This window comes from Toxotes jaculatrix, chromosome 22 (assembly GCF_017976425.1).
Source record: "Toxotes jaculatrix isolate fToxJac2 chromosome 22, fToxJac2.pri, whole genome shotgun sequence".
Taxonomy (NCBI): Eukaryota; Metazoa; Chordata; class Actinopteri; family Toxotidae; genus Toxotes; species Toxotes jaculatrix.
In genome coordinates, this window is record NC_054415.1 from 15,322,454 (window position 1) to 15,341,094 (window position 18,641).

At 40.6% G+C, this 18,641-nt stretch overlaps 1 long non-coding RNA gene across 2 annotated transcripts; it reads right to left on the reverse strand.

The window, feature by feature from the left end:
* Window positions 1-14,663: 14,663 nt before the first annotated feature.
* LOC121176492 lies at window positions 14,664-18,352 on the reverse strand. 2 transcript variants are annotated; one of them, XR_005892995.1, is made up of 4 exons: window positions 18,186-18,352; window positions 17,942-18,102; window positions 15,084-15,210; window positions 14,664-14,992 (listed from the first exon to the last, which is right to left on the reverse strand). It is a non-coding gene; the product is annotated as an uncharacterized LOC121176492 (long non-coding RNA). The 2 variants fall into 2 exon arrangements; XR_005892996.1 differs by lacking the exons at window positions 14,664-14,992; window positions 15,084-15,210 and adding an exon at window positions 17,546-17,731.
* Between the last annotated feature and the right edge of the window lie 289 nt (window positions 18,353-18,641).

The following is an 18,641-nucleotide window of genomic DNA, read 5'->3' on the forward strand; positions in this document are numbered from 1 at the left end:
GGGCTCCAGCTTGGATGAGGCTGTGGCCAGTGTGGAACCCAGGTAACCCTGTTTCACAATCTTTAAAAAAAAAAAAATAATAATAATAATAAAATAAAAATTTAACCAGATTAGTACCCAAAGTCAGATTTTTTTTTTTTTTTTAATTTTCCTTTTTTGCTGCAGGTTGGAGGAGCTGATCCAGAGGACTCTTTGAGACCAGGTGAGCAAGAGCCACATTGTAGTCTTTCTACACTTATGCATGCTCTAATTTTATATTTTCTGTGTGTGTGAGAGTGTTGTAGGTGTATGTGGGGTGGAGCCAGTGAAGGTGCTGCTGGTGAGGAGAAAGCGCCATCCTGTGGGAGTGAGGGACACACTGTGGCTGTTGTGTGTTGTCAGAGATCTTTGTGGTAAGTGGATTAAAAAGAAAGAATCAAGGGCCATTTCCAAGGTGGTTTGTGTGCTGATGCTTCTTGGTTGTGTTTCTCTTGCAGGATGGCAGAGCTGGTTGGGAGAATCAAGAGAGACCAGGTGAGACGCTGCCTGTTGGTTAACATTGTTTAGTGTTTCTACACATATGCATGCATTAATTTCTCTCTCTCTCTCTCTTCTCTCTCTCTCTCTCTCTCTCTCTCTCTCTCTCTCTCTCTCTCTCTCTCTCTCTCTCTCTCTCTCTCTGTGGGTGTGTGTGTGTGTGTGTGTTGGAAGTGCAGGCCTGACTTCAGCTCAGTTTAGATGTGGCTTTGTTCTGTATCCAGGTGCATTGGAGTTTGGGTCTGGCTGAGTAGTGTCAGGGTTTAGTTGTGGATGGATTCAGTGTGTGTGAAAAGCATTGAGGTCGGTGTAGGTTTACAGTGTTTGTGCTTGTGTCTGTAGGTGGAAACATATATGCAGTTGTGATCCGGACACAACTGTGTATATGTGGAAGCCTATGGGCAGATAGTGTTGGCAGTGCAGGCTGAAGTGTGTAGCTGAGTGTTGTCAGGCTTAGTTGTGGTTATTTGTCAGTCTAGCTTTAGTGTGTGTGTTAGATGTTAGTGGCTCTTGATGTAGAAGCTGTCAATAGTTGTGTATTGTTGATGGAGCTGTGTGGCTCGGTGTTTAGGTGCTGTGCTTGGGCCTGTAGGTGTGAGTCTGTGTGTGGCTGTGATTAGCAGGTTGATGAAGATTGGCATGAAGGTCATGGAGGAGGTCAAAGTGGAGCTCAGGTAGCAGCTGATGGAGAGGACCATGGGAGACACGGTGAGAGCAAGCATGTTGGTCAACATTGCTCAGTGTTGTTGTTGTTTTTTTGTTTTTTTGTTTTCTTTTTTGTTTGTTTTAACATTTAAGAGTTCATTTGTTTCTCACTTTCTCTGTTTCTGTGTTTTATTCAGGAAGTGTCAGATCAGAGGCAGTTGGTGTGTGTCCTGGGCCATGAAGAGGAAGAATTGGAAAGAGCTTTGTCTCCTGTTGGGGTTGTGCAGGGTGTGTTTGCAAATAAAGGCTTGATTTGTACCCAATGGCAATTGTCTGTTTGTTGGTTGTGCTTATTTTGTGATGTACAAACTGATTTCAAGGCTGCATGGAGTTTGGATAATGTGCCATGTTTAAACTTAGTGACTGGCTCCACACTTTAGGTTAACATTTCCAACATAGCTTTAGGACTTTGTTTAAACGGTTAGAGTCATCTGTGAGGTCTGTCAGAGTGTAATTGTAGTTGAACATTTTTAGACAACTAGTTAATATGTAGATGAAACAGTGCAGGTTGTGCTGTGTGGATGCCAGATTCTCAGGCTTTAAACTGAGGTGTTAGATGTATCACTTAGACTTGACACTTTTACATATTCTTGGTTTAAACAGACCAAACCTATGTTAGAGCTGTATGCTTTGGCTGTTGGCCTGTGGTGTCTGGGTGCCATAGTTTAAGAGTTTAAACTGGGGTGTTGGGTGCAATAGTAAGATCTATGGGTAACCGTTAGCTGTACCACTTTAATTTTAGACATAGACATGTGTGACTTGTTTGGTATGAGCACATGTATGTTAGAGTTTGGCACTGTGACTTTTAGACTGTGCTGTGTGGACGCCAGGCTGAGTTTAAACCCAGATGTGACAAATGTTGATTGTTTTTACACATATCCATTAATGTGTCTCTCTTCCCAGCTGTATGTGGCCGAGTGGGGCTCCAACTTGGATGAGGCCATATCCAGGGTGGAGCTCAGGTACGCCCCCTGCTGTATGTGGAAGTGTAGCAGAATGTTTGAAACAGGTTTGACTGTACCTGTATCTGATGTAGAGTGTTTGTCCTGTGCAGGATGGAGCAGCTGATCCAGAGGACGATGAGAAACAAGGTGAGAGCAAGTATATTTGTCAGTGTTTCTACAGATATGCATGCATTAATTTCTGTTTGTGTGTGTGTGTTGGAAGTGCAGGCCTGTCTTCAGCTCAGTTTAGATGTGGCTTTGTTCTGTATCCAGGTGCACTGGAGTTTGGGTCTGGCTGAGTAGTGTCAGGGTTTAGTTGTGGATGGATTCAGTGTGTGTGAAAAGCATTGAGGTCGGTGTAGGTTTACAGTGTTTGTGCTTGTGTCTGTAGGTGGAAGCATATATGCAGTTGTGATCCGGACACAACTGTGTATATGTGGAAGCCTATGGGCAGATAGTGTTGGCAGTGCAGGCTGAAGTGTGTAGCTGAGTGTTGTCAGGCTTAGTTGTGGTTAATTGTCAGTGTAGGTTTAGTGTGTGTGTTAGATGTTAGTGGCTCTTGATGTAGAAGCTGTCAATAGTTGTGTATTGTTGATGGAGCTGTGTGGCTCGGTGTTTAGGTGCTGTGCTTGGGCCTGTAGGTGTGAGTCTGTGTGTGGCTGTGATTAGCAGGTTGATGAAGATTGGCATGAAGGTCATGGAGGAGGTCAAAGTGGAGCTCAGGTAGGCCTCCTGCTGCATGTGGAGGTTTTGCAAAATGTTTAAAAATACAAGGTTAGACTTCTTCATGTGACTCATGTTTAGTTTCTTTGTGCATTGTGCAGATGGAGCAGCTGATCAAGAAGACCATGAGAAACAAGGTGAGAGCAAGCATGTTGGTCACCGTTGTTCAGTTTTTGTTTTTAACATGTCAGGGATCATTTGTGTCTCCTTGTCTCTGTTTCTGTGTTAAATTCAGGAAGCGTCGGGTCAGAGGCAGTTGATGTGTGTGTCCTGGGCCATGAAGAGGAAGAATTGCATCTGGACTGTGGAGGGTGTTTGCAAATTAAAGGCTTGATTTGTACCCAGTGGCAGTTGTCTGCTTGTTGGCTTTGCTTATTTTGCAATGCACCAACTAATTTCCAGGCTGTGCAGAGACTGTGCCATGTTTAATCTTGGTGACCGGCTCCACACTTTAGATTAACATTTCAACCTTAGGTATAGGACTTTTCTTTGTTTAGAGCCATCTGTGAGGACTGCCAGAGAGTAAATGAGACAAATAGTTAATATGTAGATGAAACAGCGCAGGCCGTGCTGTGTGGATGCCAGATTCTTTGGCTTTAAACTGGGATGTGTTAAAAGCATCACTTAGACTTGATAGAATTTGAAGAACTCTGTTCTTTTTTTGTTGGTTTAAACAGACCAAACCTATGTTAGAGAGTTTTATGCTTCCTGTCAACTTGATAATCAAAGTGTCATGATTTTTCTTTTTGTTGCTGCAATAAAGTGGATTTGTGTCTGTTGTCTTTTTTTGTCTTAAGCTTAAGTAACAAATAGGGCAAATAGAAAAAAGATGACTTGAGTAGCCGCAATACAGGTCTACATGTACAGTGTGTCACACTTTACAAGTTTTTGTTGTTGCTGCAATAAAGTGGATTTGTGTTTGCGTTGTCTTTTCTGTCTTAAGCGTGACATGTACCAAATAGGGGAAATAGAAAGAAAGTTGACTTGAGTAGCCACGATACAGGTCTACATGTACAGTGTGTCACACTTTACAAGTTTTTGTTGTTGTTGCAATGAAGTGGTTTTGTGCCTGTGTTGTCTTTTTTGTCTTGAGGTTGACATCTACCAAATAGGGGGAAGGACAACAAAGGAAAATAGAAAAAAAAGGACTTTTCTGGCTAAAGACCGAAAGATGCAGCATTTAAAATTCAAAAACAATAAGTAGAGATGTAATGAATGAGAAGAACAAAGTCATTGATTATTGAAGTAATCACATACCTAAAGAATTAAGTAAACAAACCAATCAAGTAGTAAAATATCTGAATACTGAGGTAATGGAGTAGTTAAGCCAAATGCGATAAAATAATAAGTAATGGGGTAATTTAAGTATTTGAGCGAGTAAAGTAATGGAGAAGTAAATCATATTAAGTACTGAATTATTAACTGATATATATTAAGTATTGAAGTAGTAAATCATATATATTAAGTATTGAAGTAGTAAATCATATATATTAAGTACTGAAGTAGTAAATCATATTAAGTATTGAAGTAGTAAATCGTATATATTAAGTATTGAAGTAGTAAATCGTATATATTAAGTATTGAAGTAGTAAATCGTATATATTAAGTATTGAAGTAGTAAATCGTATATATTAAGTATTGAAGTAGTAAATCGTATATATTAAGTATTGAAGTAGTAAATCGTATATATTAAGTATTGAAGTAGTAAATCGTATATATTAAGTATTGAAGTAGTAAATCGTATATATTAAGTATTGAAGTAGTAAATCGTATATATTAAGTATTGAAGTAGTAAATCGTATATATTAAGTATTGAAGTAGTAAATCGTATATATTAAGTATTGAAGTAGTAAATCGTATATTAAGTATTGAAGTAGTAAATCATATATAAGTACTGAAGTAGTAAATCGTATATATTAAGTATTGAAGTAGTAAATCATATATATTAAGTATTGAAGTAGTAAATCATATATATTAAGCATTGAAGTAGTAAATCATATATATTAAGTACTGAAGTAGTAAATCATATTAAGTATTGAAGTAGTAAATCATATATGAAGTATTGAAGTAGTAAATCGTATATATGAAGTATTGAAGTAGTAAATCGTATATATGAAGTATTGAAGTAGTAAATCGTATATATTAAGTATTGAAGTAGTAAATCGTATATATTAAGTATTGAAGTAGTAAATCGTATATATAAGTATTGAAGTAGTAAATCGTATATATTAAGTATTGAAGTAGTAAATCGTATATATTAAGTATTGAAGTAGTAAATCGTATATATTAAGTATTGAAGTAGTAAATCGTATATATTAAGTATTGAAGTAGTAAATCGTATATATTAAGTATTGAAGTAGTAAATCATATATAAGTACTGAAGTAGTAAATCGTATATATTAAGTATTGAAGTAGTAAATCATATATATTAAGTATTGAAGCAGTCATGAGGTTAAATAAAGTAAATGATTAAGTAATGGAGAAGTAAATTAAATAAATAAACTACTGAAGTAGCCATGAGGTTAAATAAACGATTAGTTAAGTAATGTAATGGACTAGATATTCAAAATATAAATTAAAAAAACCCTTTTTGGTGTTATTTCTGACTCACATTCAACCACTGGAACCTCTCACACACAACCACACACACGCACGCATTACATACATTTCACAAGCATTACATACATTTCACAAGCATTACATACATTTACAAGCATTACATTTCATACACGTTTCATGTGGGGATCGAACCCCGGACCCTTGGGTTGGGAAACAACGTGCTCTACCAACTGAGCTATCCAACCACGCTTTCGGCATCGCTTTCACCGCTTTACGAGCCTCTCCTCAGTGGATTCAACAACGGGAGCTATGCTATAGTCTATTGTGCTTTGGTACGCTGATGTAACCGTAAGTAACCGACTAAATTTGCAAAATGGCGTCGAAAAATAATTTTTTTTTGAAAAAAAAAACATTTTTCCCCCCATTTTTTGTTTTTTTATCCCCCCTTTCTCTTTCTCTGCAATTCCCACCACACACTCACACGCATATATACATACACACACACACAGACACACAGACAAGCTTTACATACACTTCACAAGCATTACATACATTTACAAGCATCACATTTCATACACGTTTCAAGTGGGGACCGAACCCCCGACCCTGTGATTGGGAAGCAACGCGCTCTACCGAGTGAGCCATGCAACCACGCTTTCGGCCCACCGTTCAACGCCTTATGAGCCTCTCCTCAGTGGATTCAACAACGGGAGCTATGCTATAGTCTATTGTGCTTTAGTACAGTTCAGTTGCCAATTGAAGAGGGCTCCGAATGCGGCGGCCAGTGCGACGGCCAGCGGTGGCGCACGTGGATCGCTCGCGGTTTGAAAGCCGTACCAACCCTGTAGACGCAAGTTCGAGACCAGGTCCTCCCCATGGGAGCCACCTATATTTTTAAAACGAGACACCCCGGTTGCCAATTGAAGAGGGCTCCGAATGCGGCGGCCAGTGCGACGGCCAGCGGTGGCGTACGTGGATCGCTCGCGGTTTGAAAGCCGTACCAACCCTCTAGAAGCAGGTTCGAGACCAGGTCGTTCCACCGTGTAGAAACCCTTAAACAATATAACATCAGTGTTTACTAAAAGCAAGCGCAATCGAAATAGCTATTTTGGTAAAAGTTTTTGGCTTTTTTTAATGATAATATTAAAAAAAAAAAAAATTAGATTTTTTTAAATGATAATTTAAAAAAAAAACATTCATTTTTTGTAATGATTAAAAAAAAAAGAGAAAGAGAAAGAGAAAGAAAGAAAGAAAGAGACAGAAAGAGAGAGAGAGAAAGAAAGAAAGAAAGAAAGAAAGAAAGAAAGAAAGAAAGAAAGAAAGGAAGAGAGAGAGAGAGAAAGAAAGAAAGAGAGAAAGAAAGAGAGAAAGAAAGAGAGAAAGAGAGAAAGAGAGAAAGAAAGAAAGAAAGAAAGAGAGAAAGAGAGAAAGAAAGAAAGAAAGAAAGAGAGAAAGAAAGAAAGAAAGAGAGAAAGAAAGAAGAAAAGGATTTCTTTTTGTATAATAATATGGCTGTATGGTTACTATGCAAGCAAAGGCGTAAAGCTGAGTAGGAAGAGAGTAGGAAGAGAGTCTGCGAGCTCGAATCGACCCAGGGAGTCAAAATCCGAGCAGTAGGTCCGCGCAGCTTGCTGCGCGGACCATACGGCTCGGATTTTGGCTCCCTGGGTCGATTCGAGCGAGCTGCGTATAGTGATGCGTACATTCTTAATGACTCTGTAAAAAAAAAAAAACTCCAAAAAAAAAAAAAGAAAAGAAAAAAAAAAACGTTTACTTTTTGGTTTTGCATGACAATATAGCGAAAGACGGCATCGCTTGCGATGCCGTCTTTCGCTATATTGTCATTATAAAAGCAAAAACTTTCAACAAAAGAACAATGCCGTTTGCGCTCGCTTTTTTTAACAATGAAGCTGTCTATAAGAAGTAAAGGATAAACGCACAGCGGCTTTCCATTCTGCACTGCCAGTAACAACCTGGTCTCGAACCTGCGTCTACAGGGTTGGTACGGCTTTCAAGCCGCGAGCGATCCACGTGCGCCACCGCTGGCCGTCGCACTGGCCGCCGCATTCGGAGCCCTCTTCAAATGGCAACCGGGGTGTCTCGTTTTAAAAATATAGGTGGCTCCCATGGGGAGGACCTGGTCTCGAACTTGCGTCTACAGGGTTGGTACGGCTTTCAAACCGCGAGCGATCCACGTGCGCCACCGCTGGCCGTCGCACTGGCCGCCGCATTCGGAGCCCTCTTCAATTGGCAACTGAACTGTACTAAAGCACAATAGACTATAGCATAGCTCCCGTTGTTGAATCCACTGAGGAGAGGCTCATAAGGCGGTGAACGGTGGGCCGAAAGCGTGGTTGGATGGCTCAGTCGGTAGAGCGCGTTGCTTCCCAATCACAGGGTCGGGGGTTCGGTCCCCGTTTGAAATGTGTATGAAATGTAATGTAATGTATGTAATGCTTGTGAAATGTATGTAATGTCTATATGTCTGTGTGTCTGTGTGTCTGTCTATCTGTGTGTGTGCGTGTCTTTGTGGGGGTGGGGCTTGTAGAAAAATTGGAGGCTTAAAAAAAAAAAGAGAATTTTAATGTTTTTCAAAAATCTTTTTTTTTTCAACGCCATTTTTGCAAATCTACTCAATTACTTATGCAACAGATTACTCTATTTAAATATTAACTGTCGCGAAAATACATGCTAAAATGAAGCGGTCAAAAATAAAAGCAAAAAAAAGTTTTCTCGAAAATTATATTTTGCATATCTACTCCATTACATTACTTAATAAATCGTTTGTTTAACCTCATGACTACTTCAATACTTCATTTGATTTACTTCCATTACATTACTTACTCGTTTACTTTATTTAACACCATGACTACTTCAATCATTTTTTTGATTTACTACTCCATTACTTTACTCACTTAAAAACTTCAATTACCTGATTACTTGTTCTTTTATCGCATTTGGCTTAACTACTCCATTACGTCAGTGTTCAGATCTTTTACTACTTGATTGGTTTGTTTACTCAGTTCTTTAAGTATGTGATTTCTTCAGTTACCTGATTACTTCAATAATCAATGACTTTCTTCTTCCCATTCATTACATCTCTACTTACCTATTGTTTTTTTCATTTTAAGTGCTGCATTTTCTGTCTTTAGCAGAAACTCAGCAATTCCATTTGCAGAGAAAGCCCCCACATAAGCTGATTTTATTTCTTCTGTATTGTCCCTGCATAAGTTCCTACACGTCTACATTGTGAATAAATGAAAAATGAAAATAGTTCATTGATAAAGGGCCGGTAGGACTGAGTCATGGAGGAGACAACACAGACACAAATCCACTTTATTGCAACAACAACTTGTAAAGTGTGACACACTGTACATGAAGACCTGTATCGTGGCTACTAAAGTCAACTTTTTTCTTTTTAACTTACATTACTTATCATTTATTTAACCTCATGACTGCTTCAATATGTAATATATTTGATTTACTTCTCCATTACTTTACTCGCTCAAATACTTAAATTACCCCATGACTTGTTCTTTTATCGCATTTGGCTTAACTACTCCATTACCTCAGTATTCAGATCTTTTACTACTTGATTGGTTTGTTTACTCAATTCTTTAGCTATGTGATTACTTCAATAATCAATGACTTTGTTCTTCTCATTCATTACATCTCTACTTACTGTTTTTGAATTTTAAATGCTGCATCTTTCGGTCTTTAGCCAGAAAAGTCCTTTTTTTTCTATTTTCCTTTGTTGTCCTTCCCCCTATTTGGTACATGTCAACCTCAAGACAAAAAAGACAACACAGGCACAAATCCACTTTACTACAACAACAACAAAAACTTGTAAAGTGTGACACACTGTACATGTAGACCTGTATCATGGCTGCTCAAGTCAACTTTCTTCCTATTTCCCCTATTTGGTACATGTCAAGCTTAAGACAAAAAAGACAACACAGGCACAAATCCACTTTATTGCAGCAACAACAAAAACTTGTAAAGTGTGACACACTGTACATGTAGACCTGTATCGCGGCTACCCAAGTGATCTTTTTTCTATTTGCCCTATTTGTTACATGTCAAGCTTAAGGCAAAAAAAGACAACAGACACAAATCCACTTTATTGCAGCAACAAAAACAAAAATCATGGCACTTTGACTATCAAGTGGACAGGAAGCATAAAACTCTCTAACATAGGTTTGGTCTGTTTAAACCAACAAAAAAAAAACAGAGTTCCTCAAATTCTATCAAGTCTAAGTGATGCTTTTAACACATCCCAGTTTAAAGCCAAAGAATCTGGCATCCACACAGCACAGCCTGCGCTGTTTCATCTACATATTAACTATTTGTCTCATTTACTCTCTGGCAGTCCTCACAGATGGCTCTAAACAAAGAAAAGTCCTATACCTAAGGTTGAAATGTTAATCTAAAGTGTGGAGCCGGTCACCAAGATTAAACATGGTACAGTCTCTGCACAGCCTGGAAATTAGTTGGTGCATTGCAAAATAAGCAAAGCCAACAAGCAGACAACTGCCACTGGGTACAAATCAAGCCTTTAATTTGCAAACACCCTCCACAGTCCAGATGCAATTCTTCCTCTTCATGGCCCAGGACACACACACCAACTGCCTCTGACCCGACGCTTCCTGAATTTAACACAGAAACAGAGACAAGGAGACACAAATGATTCCTGACATGTTAAAAACAAAGACTGAACATCGTTGACCAACATGCTTGCTCTCACCTTGTTTCTCATGGTCTTCTTGATCAGCTGCTCCATTTGCACAATGCACAAAGAAACTAAACATGAGTCACATGAAGAAGTCTAACCTTGTATTTTTAAACATTTTGCAAAACCTCCACATGCAGCAGGAGGCCTACCTGAGCTCCACTTTGACCTTCTCCATGACCTTCATGCCAATCTTCATCAACCTGCTAATCACAGCCACACACAGACTCACACCTACAGGCCCAAGCACAGCACCTAAACACCGAGCCACACAGCTCCATCAACAATACACAACTATTGACAGCTTCTACATCAAGAGCCACTAACATCTAACACACACACTAAACCTACACTAACAATTAACCAACACTAAGCCTGACAACACTCAGCTACACACTTTAGCCTGCACTGCCAACACTATCTGCCCATAGGCTTCCACATATACACAGTTGTGTCCGGATCACAACTGCATATATGCTTCCACCTACAGACACAAGCACAAACACTGTAAACCTACACCGACCTCAATGCTTTTCACACACACTGAATCCATCCACAACTAAACCCTGACACTACTCAGCCAGACCCAAACTCCAATGCACCTGGATACAGAACAAAGCCACATCTAAACTGAGCTGAAGACAGGCCTGCACTTCCAACACACACACACAAACAGAAATTAATGCATGCATATCTGTAGAAACACTGACAAACATACTTGCTCTCACCTTGTTTCTCATCGTCCTCTGGATCAGCTGCTCCATCCTGCACAGGACAAACACTCTACATCAGATACAGGTACAAACAGTCAAACCTGTTTCAAACATTCTGCTACACTTCCACATACAGCAGGGGGCGTACCTGAGCTCCACCCTGGATATGGCCTCATCCAAGTTGGAGCCCCACTCGGCCACATACAGCTGGGAAGAGAGACACATTAATGGATATGTGTAAAAACAATCAACATTTGTCACATCTGGGTTTAAACTCAGCCTGGCGTCCACACAGCACAGTCTAAAAGTCACAGTGCCAAACTCTAACATACATGTGCTCATACCAAACAAGTCACACATGCCTATGTCTAAAATTAAAGTGGTACAGCTAACGGTTACCCATAGATCTTACTATTGCACCCAACACCCCAGTTTAAACTCTTAAACTATGGCACCCAGACACCACAGGCCAACAGCCAAAGCATACAGCTCTAACATAGGTTTGGTCTGTTTAAACCAAGAATATGTAAAAGTGTCAAGTCTAAGTGATACATCTAACACCTCAGTTTAAAGCCTGAGAATCTGGCATCCACACAGCACAACCTGCACTGTTTCATCTACATATTAACTAGTTGTCTAAAAATGTTCAACTACATTTACACTCTGACAGACCTCACAGATGACTCTAACCGTTTAAACAAAGTCCTAAAGCTACGTTTGAAATGTTAACCTAAAGTGTGGAGCCAGTCACTAAGTTTAAAAATGGCACATTATCCAAACTCCATGCAGCCTTGAAATCAGTTTGTACATCACAAAATAAGCACAACCAACAAACAGACAATTGCCATTGGGTACAAATCAAGCCTTTATTTGCAAACACACCCTGCACAACCCCAACAGGAGACAAAGCTCTTTCCAATTCTTCCTCTTCATGGCCCAGGACACACACCAACTGCCTCTGATCTGATGCTTCCTGAATAAAACACAGAAATGGAGACACAAATGAAACCTGAAATGTAAGGGAAAAAAAACAAAAGACTGAGCAATGTTGACTAACATGCTTGCTCTCACCTTGTCTCTCATGGTCCTCTCCATCAGCTGCTCCATCTGCACAATGTACAAAGAAACTAAATATGAGCCACAGGAAGAAAAGAAAAAATCTAATTTTGCATTTTCAAACATTTCCAGATGCAGCAGGAGGCCTACCTGAGCTCCACTTTGACCTCCTCCATGACCTTCATGCCAATCTTCATCAACCTGCTAATCACAGCTACACACAGACTCACACCTACAGGCCCAAGCACAGCACCTAAACACCGAGCCACACAGCTCCATCAACAATACACAACTACTGACAGCCTCTACATCAAGAGCCACAAACATCTAACACACACACTAAACCTACACTGACAAATAACCAACACTAAGCCTGACAACACTCAGCTACACACTTCAGCCTGCACTGCCAACACTATCTGCCCATAGGCTTCCACATATACACAGTTGTGTCCGGATCACAACTGCATATATGCTTCCACCTACAGACACAAGCACAAACACTGTAAACCTACACCGACCTCAATGCTTTTCACACACACTGAATCCATCCACAACTAAACCCTGACACTACTCAGCCAGACCCAAACTCCAATGCACCTGGATACAGAACAAAGCCACATCTAAACTGAGCTGAAGACAGGCCTGCACTTCCAACGCTCACTCACCCACAGAGAGAGAGAGAGAGAGAGAGAGAGAGAGAGAGAGAGAGAGAGAGAGAGAGAGAGAGAAATGAATGCATGCATATGTGTAGAAACATTAAACAATGTTAACCAACAGGCAGCGTCTCACCTGGTCTCTCTTGGTTCTCCCAATCAGCTCTGCCATCCTGCAAGAGAAGCACAACCAAGAAGCATCAGCACACAAACCACCTTGGAAATGGCCCTTGATTCTTTCTTTTTAATCCACTTACCACAAAGATCTCTGACAACACACAACAGCCACAGTGTGTCCATCACTCCCACAGGATGGTGCTTTCTCCTCACCAGCAGCACCTTCACTGGCTCCACCCCACATACACCTACAACACTCTCACACTCACACACACAGAAAATATAAAATTAGTGCATGCATAAGTGTAGAAAGACTACAATGTGGCTCTTGCTCACCTGGTCTCAAATGGTCCTCTCACTCAGCTCCTCCCTCCTGCTGAAAAACACCAACACATTGGTTTTGGATACTAATCAAGTCACTGGTTGAACTTGTAATATTTTGCTTCACATCCAGCTGCAGCAGGAGCCTTACCTGAGCTCCACATTGCCCATGGCCTCAAAGTCAGATGGCCACTCAGCCAGAAGCAGCCGCACCCAGAAAGAAACAAGGAGACATTAATGCATGCATAAGTTTTCTTCTACATCAAGCACCAACTATGACTCACACACACTAAACACACACTGACCCCAGTGCCATCCATATAGTGACAAACAGCCACAACTAAGACTGAAAATACTAAACTACACAACACTACCTGCTGATAGGCTTCCACACATATACAGTTGTGTCCGGATCACAACTGCATAATGTGTTTCCACACACTGATGCAACAGCCTGGAAACAGCAAACCCACACTGCAAACCTAGTTGGACCCCAGTGCACCGCCCCCAGAGAACTGATCTAAGCCCCATATAGAGTGCATTAAAGACAAAAGCAGGCACTTCCTTCTTTCTGATTTTAATAGACACATTCTCACTCAGACATGGATGCATGCATACTGGTAAAAACACTGAACAATGTGGCCTTCATGCACCTGGTCTCAAAGGGTCCTCTGGATCAGCTCCTCCAACCTGCAGAAAAAAGGAAAAATAAAATTTAAAATAAAAAAAATAAAAGAAATCTGACTTTGGGTACTAATCTGGTTAAAATTTTATTTTATTATTTATTTTTATTTTTTTTTTAACGATCGTGAAACAGGGTTACCTGGGTTCCACACTGGCCACAGCCTCATCCAAGCTGGAGCCCCACTCAGCCAGATGCAGCCACCTGCAGGACACAAAGGAACAAAAAAAACAAAAAACAGCAAAATACAACTGAGTCCTTCAATGCAGAAACATTGAGCAGTATTGGCTAAGATGCATCTTCTCATGGTCCTCTTGATCAGCTCCTCCATCCTGCACAACTACTGATGTTGTTCTCGACGCAGTGTCCATCTTTTGAAGCAGAAGCGTTGAGAGCCAGTGGTTCCATCCCTGCTTCAGCAGGCCTACAGTCACATGACCACTGTGATTGATGAGTCCTTGAGGTTCTTTTCCCCAGGTCTTCCACTCTGATACAGTACACACACAGATGCTGGGAGTGTACACAAATGAATCCTTGAGTGTAGAAACATTGAGCAGTATGGGCCAACATGCATCCTCATGGTTCCTCATGGTTCCTCATGGTTCTCTGGATCAGCAGCTCCTCCATCCTGCACAGCACAAAGAAACACAGTCAACATGTTGAAATATAGAAACACTGAGTAATGTTGACTTCCATGCTTTCTCTTACCCTCTGATGATCCTCTGGAGCAGCTCATCCTTCCTGCAGAGAAGGTGCACACACACACACACACACACAGGCTTTGGATATTAAACCTGAAATTCTAAACATTCAGCAACACTTCCAGGTGCAGCTAGCTAGGCTCCACACTGCTGAACACACACCTGACACCGACCCCAGGTCCATCGACACCGACAACTACCCACGATTAAGCCTGACAACAGACACGCAGCTCAACCCATGCTGCCAACACCATCTGCCTATAGGCTTCCACATATACACAGCTGTGTCCGGATCACAACTGCATATATGTTTCCACAGACCGACAACACTGACGAAACGGCCCAACAAAAGCAAACGCGCGCTCCAAAACTACGCCGACCCGCCTGCCTTCCACACACTGAATCCATCCACAACTAAACCGTGCCAACACTTGGCCAGTCCCGAACTCCAAAGCGGCTACACTGGTTACAAAGCGCATCTCAACCGAGCTAAAGACAAAAGCCTGCACCTCCAACACACAGACACACACACACATAAATGTAGAGCCGATGAGCGAAGCTTCGTCCGTCCTGCGGAAACCAGACACATAATCAAACATGTTAGCGTCTGGTCACAAACCAACCCAAGCTTTTCATGTGAAACGTTCTGCGCGGGCCTTACCTGCCTCCGCGTCCGCCATTTTCCCTCTGGATTGCTCCGGACAGGTGAGCCGCCTGTCTCTGGCCCACGCCGAAGTTCCAGCTCCATTAGGCCTGAATCGTCTCTCTGCTCTCAGCCACAGCTTTCACTGTTCGCCAGAAAGTACAATAACAAATAACCCGTTAAACATGAACACACAGGATTCCTCTGTCTACAGGTAACGAGCTCAGTTCGGTCCACTTACCAGAAAAAGAGCTTGGACAAAGAATAGCGTTACAGAGATGTCCCGTATCCACACCTTATAGGCCGCACCTGACATCAAATCCTGCCATGCTATTGGCTGAGCTCTCTCCTCCCTGGTCACATGGGTTTGATCAGCGCATGGGCAACAGGTGCGACTGAGTTTTGGCGCGGCTCAAACTGGACTCTGATTGGACGGGACTAATAGGTTGAGTGGTAGCAGGGACCTGCGGTGACTGCCCTCATAAAGCAGCAGTAACGTCTGAATGGGTGTTTGAAATAATCACAAATTGCCAGAGGTTCACTTTCAGTCTGACTCCATGGCTTTATGCATTAAAGACTTCAATCAGAATCAGTTTTATTGGCCAAATGTATGCAGACACACAAGGAATCTGACTTTGGTCTTCCTTTGCTCTCAGACACTACAGAACAACAACACAACCAACAGAACAACTACTTTTTTTGCCACAAATACCAAACGGGCCACAGTGAATTTCTTTCAAAGGTGTGTGTCACCTGTGGCCTTCCCATCACTTTTATTAGTGTTTAAGGTTCATGAGACGTCTTATTGTTTCAGTTCATGCAGAGTAAAACTGTCAAATCCAGTCAAACGTCCTCATTGGGAAATGTTTCTGCAAAAACAGTTAAGAAATATCAAAAGAGGAAACACAACAGAGTTTATTTGGACTTTTACACACATAATAAAGAGCTCTAAACAAATAAAAGCTCATTAGAAGACATAGGTGACAAGAAGGGTCAACAAGCCATGGACACAGAAAGTGAACCTGCCCAACATGACATGACATGACATAAGATAAGATAAGATAGCACTTTATATATATATATATATATATATATATATATATATATATATATATATATATATATATATATATATATATATATATATATATACACACACACGTATGCACAGTCCAATGTGGACAAATGAAATGTTAGACCAGAGTACAACTAAACAGTTGAGTTGTACAGTCTGACAGCAGAGGGAATGAAATGGGCATAAAATTACATCTGTAGCACAGCAAGGTTCATACCTCAGCTATGGCTTTCGCCACCTCCAACTCCAAATGCACAGTCCCATTAAACTGCGGCACAAAATTTTCTGATATTTCTTGCAGAAAAGAATAGATCTGTATTTATTTTCAACTTTTTTTTTGACGGGACACTTAATTTTACAACGGCTTATTAATACAGATGCTTATTATAATATGGTTATTCTGGCCTAAAATTACGACAATTTATTTATTTTTTTTTTAAACCTAAAATGTCCCTAATACGGCGTCGTATAATCTGCCTGTACACTCGTCAGTGAAAAAGGAGGTACATTTTACTCTGAGCTCCTTTGACGGGATATCTGATCACATCTATAGTTATTATCTCAACCAGTTAAATACTCATTTTAATATACTCACTTTAACCTGATCTGGTTAATGTCGAAGTGATCAACAAGCAAGAGTCTTGTTACATTCTGCATTATCAGGTAAATTGGTATTTTGATGGCAAACACAACTGTCCTGTTCATTAAAACCTTCAAGTTAACTTGTGTTGTGACTGACACACAGTTCTCTTTAGTTTTATCTCCTTCATAAAAGAAATGTATTGATTTACATTGATATACAGGCAGTACAGTCTTCAGCTTCCTGGAATTCCTTTCAGCAAGTGTCTGTCTTGTTCTGGGACCATCTGTTCCCAGTGCTTGGGTATGTGTTGCAATGGGACATTTTTAAAGTATGTTATGTCTCTCAGCTCTCTAATATACTGTATCTAATAAAGACAAACAGTACTTTTTACTTAAGTAAGTGTAGGTCTAAACACTGGTTTCTGAGTTAGGTCACAATGTTGCAATTTTTCAAGTGGCCTCCAAGATACAACTACACCGGAGTTAAACAATACACACAGTGGTTGAAAGATGCAGTCAAAGTCCGGTTCTAAATATCACACAAAGCCCTCTTACACTTACTGTAAGCAAGGAGTTCAGCAGGTTTGACCTTCAGAGGTCAGAGGTTGTTCCTCTGAGCGGTGAGTTTCTTCTGCCATTGACAGATAATCACCAACGCTGAAAGAGAAGCAGTTACTGATTCAAACCAAGCAGACAGACAAAAAGAATTTCATCCAGGTTCTAAATCACTATTTCTACCACCATTCTAGAAAGTAGAAGAAAGTAGAAGAAAACTTTTTTTCAGCATAACACTGTGTAATTTCACATACTTATTCATAATTATACAGAATCTAATGGAAACATTGTTAAAACTGATTCGGGTTCAGACTTTCATATAAACACTCAGTGTTTGTACTGTAATGTACTTGCCAACAATAACACAGGGTATCAACAGCATACGCAGCATCACAAGGACCTGATGTGATAAAGATGGAGGCCCAAGTCTCACTGTCTTGTCACCATATGTTATCTGGAAAACAATAATCACTCTGCATCACTCTGACCAGTGGGTCAAAAATAAATACTTTGACATGGGTTGGAAACCACTGCATAAAAGCCAACGTTTGCCTCAAAAGAAACCAGTTCAGCCACTTATATCCTGTAAATACTCACAATAAAGTTTGGGTTGTATTTCTTTATAGTGCTGTCTAGGTTGGTGCAGTTTGAATGAAAGATTTACCATTAAGTGCTGAAATTCCGCATCCCGGTGAGCTTTGAATATGACAGAGGAAAATGTACTTTGGTATCTTTGGTCTTCATGATGCAGGCGTACTGCGTTTCTGCCTGAACGCCCCATCCTGACAACTCCTCTGCTGTCATCTGCAGTTTGTCTGCCGTTTTCTAAAATGACAAGAGAAGCAAATGTTGAGCTTTTATGAACTGATGCCACATGCATGGGCATGTGTGCAGAAAATATGCTGTACCTCTATTACGATGTACACACAGTGCGCCATCCTTATGGATGTGAATCCAGTAAACTCGGGCTCTGGATAGTAGGTAATGTTAGTGGGACAGCACAGGGTTTCATTGGCTACTTTCAGAGACACTGAGCTGGTTAAAGTGTTTTCAGCCACAGGTGAGTCATAGGTGAGATTCTGCAGAAAACTTCTGGTGCATTTGTAATGCCAAGGTATCAAATGAAACTGTCAAATCAGTTATGATCATTTGGAGTAATTACAGTAAAATACATGAGAACATGATACAGACATTTCCTATCTGTCCGTGTTGCCTTATGTCTCCTCCCCATTAAACTGAGCTGCAGAGGCCGATCCAAGTGATGGTCCTGTTTGTTCATGATCCTTATTCTACTGTCTCAGTATTCATTAGCTGATGACTTACTGATGCTACATGTGTCACTTTATATTTTCTCACTGAACGAC